Source organism: Danio rerio, chromosome 20, assembly GCF_052040795.2.
Source record: "Danio rerio strain M-AB ecotype USA chromosome 20, GRCz13ab, whole genome shotgun sequence".
In the NCBI taxonomy this organism is placed as follows: Eukaryota; Metazoa; Chordata; class Actinopteri; order Cypriniformes; family Danionidae; genus Danio; species Danio rerio.
Window position 1 is genome coordinate 26,849,109 of NC_141040.1, and position 9,251 is coordinate 26,858,359.

Genomic DNA, 9,251 nt, shown 5'->3' on the forward strand with positions numbered 1-9,251 from the left:
CCGAGACTGGAGCTTGGATGTATTTATACAGCCAGAGAAGCGCTCGGCTCTGATTGGCTACTCAAGACTGCGTTCACGCTCCATAGCTCCGCCCACAGCTTCACGTGTTCGCGCTCGCTGTTTATAGCCAAATAAAAGAGAGAGGGAGAGAAAACAGACAGCTGAGGTGTTTCTTTCTCCTGATTAACTGACAGTCGTTTCAGCAAAACCTGCACTAACAGTTGCAGAGGATGAAAATGAGTCGTGTTTTACAAGGTTAGCCGACTAGCCTGTATAAATGAGCCTGCTGAGATTTAAATGAGAGATTTTGAATGAGGCTTTGTGCTGTGATTGCAGATATCGGTAAGTTGTAAATGAGCGACTTCAAACGCGTGTAATGAGAATGTTATCTAGTCCCAATGATCTCTAAGCGCTTAATGTGTAACATTGCAGAGTTTTTTCTTCTTTTACTAAGTCATTGATCAGCATCCCCACAGATTTGCCTCAGGACCTGTAAATAAATAAATAATCTCTCTCTCTCTCTCTCTCTCTCTCTCTCTCTCTCTCTCTCTCTCTCTCTCTCTCTCTCTCTCTCTCCCCTCTATGGATAAGATATGATTCTGTATACGTTTTTTTGTGTGATTGGTTTAGTAAGAAAATGTTGGACGGGAGGAGTGACACCTCTGGTGTGATTTTTTTTTTTTTTTTTTTTTTTTTAATTAGTCCTCAGGTGTTAATTTTGCCTCACATTGTTTTGATTCTCTTTCTTTTTTTCTTTTTAATTCTGAAAGGGCTGTTTGACTTAAAGGAAATGTTGATCAAAGTTCTTCATGGGATGATCTTTTAGTCTATGCAGCTGAAATATAAATATGAATGTATTACATTGCTAAAAAACAAAAAAAAAATAGCACATATAGCATTTTGTTTGAAGAGGTCAGACACAAAAACTTCTAAATGCCATCTGAACACGTTAGTGTTATTTCAGAGTTATTTCACTGTTAAAGGCAATGAAAAGAGCTTATTCGTCATTATAAAAGTAACATTTCTGAGTCTACACAAGAGTTGGAAAAAAGCTAATTTTAGACGAAAATATCATTTAAAGGGTTTTGCATCTAAACTGTTCATATGCTTATGATAATGAGTTGTCATTTCCATTGGTTGCATATTAGTTCATATGAATATTATAATTGCTCTTACGATCAATATTTACTTAAATCTGTGTCCTCCACCAGAGCATTTTTCTTTGATGAATCAGAGCGTATTGTGCTAGCCCACTGTACATTGGCCATTAAGCACTATAGATCATTATGTTTGACATATTCAGCCACTGTTTACTCGACACACAGTTATGGGACTCAGTGTACAGCCAAAGGATCTGTAATTGCTTTAGTCGGAGGAGTGTTTTGTGTCTTCATCCAAAACCACAAAAGCTAGGGAGCAGACATTTACCTGTCACCCATTAGCTCAGTTTGCATTCCTGCAAACTGATGGGACTTTGAGACTGGGATTCCCTCTGCACTGCTAAAAAAGGATTAGTCATTTTGTCCAGTACAAAAATCTAAACATATCATCACGTTTATTTAATAAGCAAAATTACTTTTTTATTGTAATGTGTTGTCTTCTGAAAAAAAGTGTTTATGCCTTTTTTTAGCAAAATCTAAATTGTACAAATGAATACGTTATACAGTTTATACAATACAAATAAATACATTGAATAAGACAAGACCATCTTAAGTAATTTTTCTTGTTCAGTAAGTGATTTATTGTGACTACTTGAATATTGTCTGATAACATAACACCTTATTTATTTTATGTTTAAAAAGCTCTAAATGACCAAAATTGTGATCAGTTGTTTGCAGAATAAAATGTTTACTCATAAATGTATATTGTAAATCAAAATATTTTTTTTCCATTGCTTCATGTTCAATTCCTGCCAAACTTTAAAGGAAAGGTTAACAGTCATCATATACTGACCTGTTCCAAACCCTGACTTGTTTTCTTCTATGTATCACAATAGAAGATATATTGAAGAACGTTTACCCACACAATGAAAGTCAATGGGGTCCAAAACAACACTGGATTCAACTGACTTCCAATTGAACTGGACAAGAAAAAAAAGCACTGTCACTTTTCATTCTTCAGAACTATTTCTTTAATATATGTAAATGTGGGAACTCTATACGTCACTTTTTTGTTGGAAAATGTGTTTTAAGTCCCTAAGCATCACAATGAGTTGTTTAAGTGGGTGTGCTTTAGTGTCTTCAGCATGTTCTGACTTGCCCCAGTCCCTCAGTAGTAGGCTGGGGAGTGTGTGTTGTTGGGGGATCCCAAAAAAGCCATTGACCGATCCCCCAGTAAAGTATAGCAGAGTCAGTCTGTGTTTGTTTTTTAAACACAAGTTTTAAAATGAAAACGACTACATTTTAGAAAAATATGACTTAAAACGCATGCCAGAAAATAGGTAGCAATAAAATCGTTGTACAAACTGAAGCCTGTATATTAAATTAAACACAAATCATGCCGTTAAAAACTGTTATCATACCATTATTATAGAAATTAAACAGCATTTAATCAAATTGCTTTGTGAAAACAGTTTAATTAAATTATCAGCAAATGTTTTGAATGTTACCTGTATTCAGAACATAAGATTAAAATCAGAAAAAAATATATAAGTAACCACATAATTGTAGTACAAATTTGTAAGTACAATTACTAAATAAAACACAAATTATAGTACTCATTGTAAACAATATCTAGCATTAAATTGATTTGAGATTGTCAAAGATAAAATCAAAGAAATAATAATAATTATTAGTTTATTAGATGTAAACAGTGTAAACACGTTTAAATAAGTCAACAAATGTCTTGCATTAAGAAAGAAGTAATTTCCAAAATAGTTTAGCAAACAACATATATTTACATTTCAAATGCTTCACAAACATCATCATTTGACTCAACAGACTGTACAACTGACCATTTAAACTGCTTTTTTTTACAGTACAGACAATTATATCATTACTAGCTTGTGCACATCTTTGTATTTGTGCAGTGCCCATGAAATGTTAATGGCAGGCCGCATGAGAGTAATTAACACGTTGCATAATGTTTTTCCTCTCTGAAGTCTAATGTTTGATCTTGCAGCGCTTATGTTTAATGTCATTGAGCTGTTTCTTTGTGAGGTTTTTTTGTTTTTGTTTTGTCTCATCATGTTTTCAAGATCAAAGTATCGACTTGTTTTTGAACATGCATTCATCTGCATCTCATTGATTATTTTTGTCTTGCATCTACTAAATGCATTGTCTGATGGTTGAAAAAAATTAAATAAATAAAAAATAAATAAAATAGCAATTGCATAACATTCTGTCATCATTTACTCAGGCTGTTCAATAATCTCTCTTGTTATTGTTCATTTTAAATAAAATAAAGCTATTTCAAAAAGCTAAAAATTACAAAATTATTCATATTAAATGCATGGAAAACCTAAAACTGAAATGCAAATCAAAATCAAATCTTGCCTTGCTATTTATTAAAATAAGTGTGGAGTGGCCTAGTCAAAGTCCTGACCTGAATCCAATTGAGATTCTATGGCACAACATTAAAAAGGTGTTTCATGGTCAAAAACCGTCCAATGTGGCAGAATTATTACATTTCTGAATTTTAAAAAACATATGCCAAATTCTTCTACAACGCTTGTAACAAATTCATTACAAGTTATCGAAAATGCTTGATTTAGTAGTAATTAGGTTTAGAGGCATACACTTTTTCACACAGGGTTGTGTAGTCTCGTTTTTTTTTTTTTTTTCCTTAAAAATAAAAACCTTCAAAAATGTTCAAAAAAGTAAGGGGAAACACTTTTTCACACCACTGTATATATTTAAATTATCAAAACAAACAAAATAAAGTCATCAATTCTGTAATTTAAAGCTAGAATTAAATATATAATGGGAAAGGCACATTATAAACATTTATATTTATATTATTTTTGCCAATAATAATCAAATAATACAAAAATACTAACTTAAACAAAAAAAGTGGTAATTTGAAGCATCATATCAAAACAAGTTACAACAAAAGCACAAAACAAAATAAAGCTGAAAGCTAAACATGATGAATACTATATCATAAAATATATTACCGAAATAACTCATTGTTCCATACATTTGGGTAATTATTTTTTCTAAAGAGAATGTTAATGCTGGAAGGTGGGTGGTGTCAAGGTCGACAGTAAGAACAGCAATAAAGCACCATAAAAGCTTCAGAAATGTAATCAGTTCAACTGCTTTTCTGCAAAGCCGTCTGAATACTATATTGAGTAAGGAATTTTGCTTGTTATTTTCTAATCTTGTCCTAAAAATCTGGTCTCCATTCACTTTCACAGCTTGATCATCTACTCTAAATATCTCAATTGTTTCGCACGAAATAAAGTCAGTAGTACAGGGTTGTGAAGGAAATGATGACAGAATTAACATCTTTCAAGGTTTGTTTTGCATCTGATAAGTTGCTGGAACCCCTCATCCGTTGACATTTTTGCATATTTTGTGCAGGTATGCTGGCGGTGGGCCCTGCGTGATTATGAGCTGCTATGAATATACGATAAGAGGACCGATGACAGGAGGCCTTTGCTGAAATATGAAACTGATGTTTCTGATTCGTCAACGTTCGACAGGTCCTTGCAGGCTACGGGCTGTAAAACACTCACATACACACCTTTGTTCACCACATCAGAGCCACCTAAATAAGTGTATGTTACTTAAGGCCTTTGGTATGTCTTCAGTAGGCTGTTGAATTAATTTTTGGTTATACATGACAACGTTAGTGGTGTTCTTTGTGAAATGATTGAATTCTTTTGTGTTGTTCTGCTAGAAAGGACCCTTATTTGTTGGCTGGAGCTTACTTTCAAGCTGCTTGAATATTTTGGATTGTCAAAAATGGTGTATGTTGAGCCCTGTTCACTTGCATTATATGACAAAAATCACTGTAACCTTAATAATATAACTTTTTTCATTTAATTGAACATGTTCCACGAGTTTTCATACACTATTAATATTCGTTCTAGTATGACAGGGTGGGACTGAATTGAATCCACTTCCACATTTGATCCACTGTTTTCTATTCTGTCTGTTTCTTTAAACCTACATTTAGTGTTTGCATCCTCTCGATTTTCTTCCCTCAAAGTTCAAGCCTGACATGTTACTTTTGCACAGATGTGAGAGGAAGAATCAGTAAACCTCTTAAAAGTTCTTACTCTTGTAGCGCTGTGTACTTACAGGGTCTTGTCTATAATGCTAATGCTATAGCAGCAGTTCTCCACTCCACTGTCAACACTAATAAGCCTGTGTTAACTGTTAGTATGTTGCCTGAAAACAAAAGGCCCAGGTGCTGCACAACAGGAAGCGTCAATGCGCTCGTCAGAGGTGAGGAAAGAGCGTGATGTAAACTTACTTAACATGTTGTTGTGGCCACGTCCAATTCAGTCTTCATGTAATTGTCATCTAGTTAGTGTAGTGTGAGGTGGGCATGAATGCCTGTGGTGTGGCCGTGTGTGTTTGTCAGGGCGATTATGATATTTAATTAGTATTTTTAAAAGAGTTTAAAAAAAAAACTTTTTTAGTGTAGTTTTTTTTTTCGCAGAACAAGTTAAAAAGTAATAATAAAAAATATTAGTAATTGTTTGATTTATTTTATTTGAGTACTTTTATCTAATTAATTTATTTTTTGATTAATGATATATATAAACATATGTTACTTGCAATGTGTACAATTCCAGTATTGCATAAAATGCCTAGGAAATGTCCAGAATCTCTGATGGTTTTAGGCAAAGTATGAAATATATATATTTTTTGTAAAGATTTTGCACACTTTTCCTAGGCATTCTATGCAATGAAAGGTGACACAGTGGCTCAGTAAATAGCCCTGTCACCTTACAACAAGTTTGTTGCTGGTTCAAGTCCTGGCTGAGCCAATTTGCATTTTTGTGTGGAGTTTGCATGTTCTCTCCCTATGTTGGCATGGGTTTTCTCTGGGTGCTCTGGTTTCCCCCACAGTCCAAAGACGTGGTATATGTGGTATATAACAAACTAAATAGGCTGTTGTGTAGGCTGCATGGTGGCGCAGTGGGTAGCATGTTTGCCTCACAGCAAGAAGGTCGCTGGTTCAAGTCTCGGCTGGGTCAGTTGGCGTTTCTGTGTGGAGTTTGCATGTTCTCCCTGTGTTTGAGTGCGTTGCCTCCAGGTTCTTTTACAAGTCCAAGGACATCTTGTACAGGTCAATTGGCTAAGCTAAATTGTTTGCAGTGTATGTGTGTGAATAAGAATGTATGGGTATTTACCAGTACTGGGTTGCAGCTACAAGAGCATCCGCTGCATAAAACATATGCTGCATAAGTTGGCGGTTCATTCTACCTCGGATTAATAAAGGGACCAAGCCGAAAAGGAAATGAATGAATGAAGGCTGTATTGTATATGTGTGTGTGTGAGTTTGTATGGATGTTACCCAGTCTTGGGTTGCAGCTGGAAGGGTTTTTGCTGTGTAAAACATATGCTGGATAAGTTGGCGGTTCATTCCGCTGTGGCGACCCCGGATGAATACAGAGACTAATCTGAACGAAAATAAATATATAGAATGACAAGTGTTGTTTAGGCAAAGTGTCAGAACACAACGATTGCCTGTAGATCATTATGTATTTTAAAGTGGAAGGAATACAAAATAATGTAAATGATGTTCTTAACGGGAAAACAATTACAGTCTGTGCCATGTGCCATCATGTCTGTGCCATGATGACAGTAAATAATATTTGACTAGATATTTTTCAAGACACGAAGGCTAAGAAGTGTTTAATAAGGCTTAACTAGGTTAATTAGGTTAACTAGGCAGGTTAGGGTAATTAGGCAAGTTATTGTTTAATGATGGTTTGTTCTGTAGACTATCGAAAAACAAATTAGCTCAAAGGGGCTAATAATTTTGTCCTTAAAATTGTTTTTAAAAAATTAAAAACTCCGTTATTGTTGTTTAACTCTGCTCTTTTGGTAAATCTTTTGGTAAATACTTCAAACAAAACAAAAAAAAATCAACAGGGGGCTAAAAATTCTGACTTTAACTAATACATATCTATACAGTTAGGGTTAGCATTAGTTTTGGCATAGATGAGATTTATCTATTTGCTTAGCTTATATGAACCTTGGCAATTTTTGTAAACAGAAAATGTTTGGGGTAGATACGATTATTTATAAAAATACATGTAAAAACAGTATTATTTTGAAATATTATTAGAATTTGACGTGATTGTTTTCTATTTTAATATATATTAAAATGCAGTTTTTTAATAAAATTAATAATGTCATAAATAAAAAATGAATTAATTAATTAAACATTCTAGCGCTGAGTTTAACACACTACAAGGTCACAAGCTAGGAATGACATTAGCATTTGTATTCTATTTAATTAGTTGGAATGATTTACCATTAAAATGCCTCCGTTTAACTTGTTATTTGACACCGGATGTCCTTTTATGCACTGCTGAAATCAGACGTGAAATTGTCAAGGCCGAATCATTGTTTTGTACTATTATTCTTCTCTGGGAGATTTCTGCAGACTTTCTCTCCCAGTCATTCTGATGTAACAGACTGATCTAAAAAGAAAAAAAGTAGCAGACACTGGGAATCCACATCAAGAGATGAGCAGGGAGGTGTCGCTCTCACAGGGGGAACAACAGAGGTTTGAGGGAAAAACCTCTTCCCCAATAGGGGGGCAATGATTGAGGCAGGACAGGAATTAGAGAGACACAGCACAGAATATGAAGTGTATGAATACTGTATGGAAATGGAGAGCTTTAGCAGTATGTAGGTTAAGGATTCAGGTTTTCAGACAGTAAAATGGATTGATTTAAATAGATTATGGTGCCGCTTGTATCTAATGCTGCTGATGTGTGCCAGCTCTATACTTCACATTATCACAATTACCAACACTTGATGTGTTTCTGCTTTTAATGGATCAATCCAGATGCATAACCACGTCCCATTCGAGTGTCTAAAGCATCATGCAGCGTAAAACCATCTATGCTGTAAAAGTGGCAGACCACTAAAGTGACATGCAGTATATTCCATGAATAACAAATTGTATATATTAATGTTCAAGGTGTTGACAGAGTTTAAAATTAATGAGCACTTATTTAGCAATAATACATTTAACAGACCAAAAGCGATATTAAAGAAAGTTAAAATGATATATTTCAAATAACTGCTCTTCTTTTCATAATTATATTCATTGAAGAGTTACAACTATTTATTAAACCATTAATTCAGTCTTTAAATGATTGTGCTGCTAACTTTAGATGCAGGATTTGTTTAGATATAAAGTTAGTAGTACAATCGATTAAAGACTCTGAAATTGCAGCTTAAAAAAAGAATCTTTAACATCCAGAGAAGTTTTCACTACTTTTTTCACTACACAAGCTTTTTTTTTTTTGTGAAGATTTTTAAAATAATCTTTTTAATAATTATACTAACAAGTTCTGTGGAGAACTGAAAAAGGTTCATCTGTGGTATTCCTTTAAAACCCTTATTTTATGAATCATAACGTGTAATATGTTTAGTGTGATAAAACAAAAGCATAATATTAGGCGTATTTACAAGGATCTCTTTAATTTAGTTATGTTCTTTTGTGCTTTCGAGTCAGAAATGAAGGAAACTAATGTGCATTTATGAACTGAATGTTTACAGAACAGCTTAGATGAAGCAAAAGACTACACTGCAAAAACTGATTTTCTTACTTAGATCTTCTTAGTTTCTTGTCCAAATATCTAAAAATTCTTAAATCAAGAAGATTTTTCTATACAAGCAAAACATGTTGCCCTGTTTTCAGAAAATAATATGTCAAAATTAAGGGAGTTTTCCCTAAAACAAGGAAAACAATTTGCCAATGGGGTAAGCAAAATAATCTTATGTCAAAAGGAAAAACAAGATTATTTTGCTTACCCCATTGGCACATTATTTTGCTTCTTTGTAAGGAAAAACTCATTTAATATTGGAATATTCATTCATTCATTCGTCAAGTTTCTTTTCGGCTTAATCCCTTTATTAATTTGGGGTCGTCACAGCGGAATGAACTGCCAACTTATACAACATATGTTTTACACAGCGGATGCCCTTCCAGCCGCAACCCATCACTGAGAAACATCCGTACACACTCATATTGGTATATTATTTGTGAAAACAAGACAATATGTTTGGCTTGCCCAGAGAATGCTTCTTAATGTAAGAATTTTTAGATATTTA

General features: G+C 33.9%; 1 long non-coding RNA gene across 1 annotated transcript; it reads left to right on the forward strand.

The window, feature by feature from the left end:
- The first annotated feature begins 149 nt into the window (after positions 1-149).
- Positions 150-5,016, forward strand: LOC108180337 (uncharacterized). Its single transcript, NR_170103.1, is given in 2 exon segments — positions 150-342; positions 4,524-5,016. It is a non-coding gene; the product is annotated as an uncharacterized LOC108180337 (long non-coding RNA).
- The last annotated feature ends 4,235 nt before the right edge of the window (positions 5,017-9,251 follow it).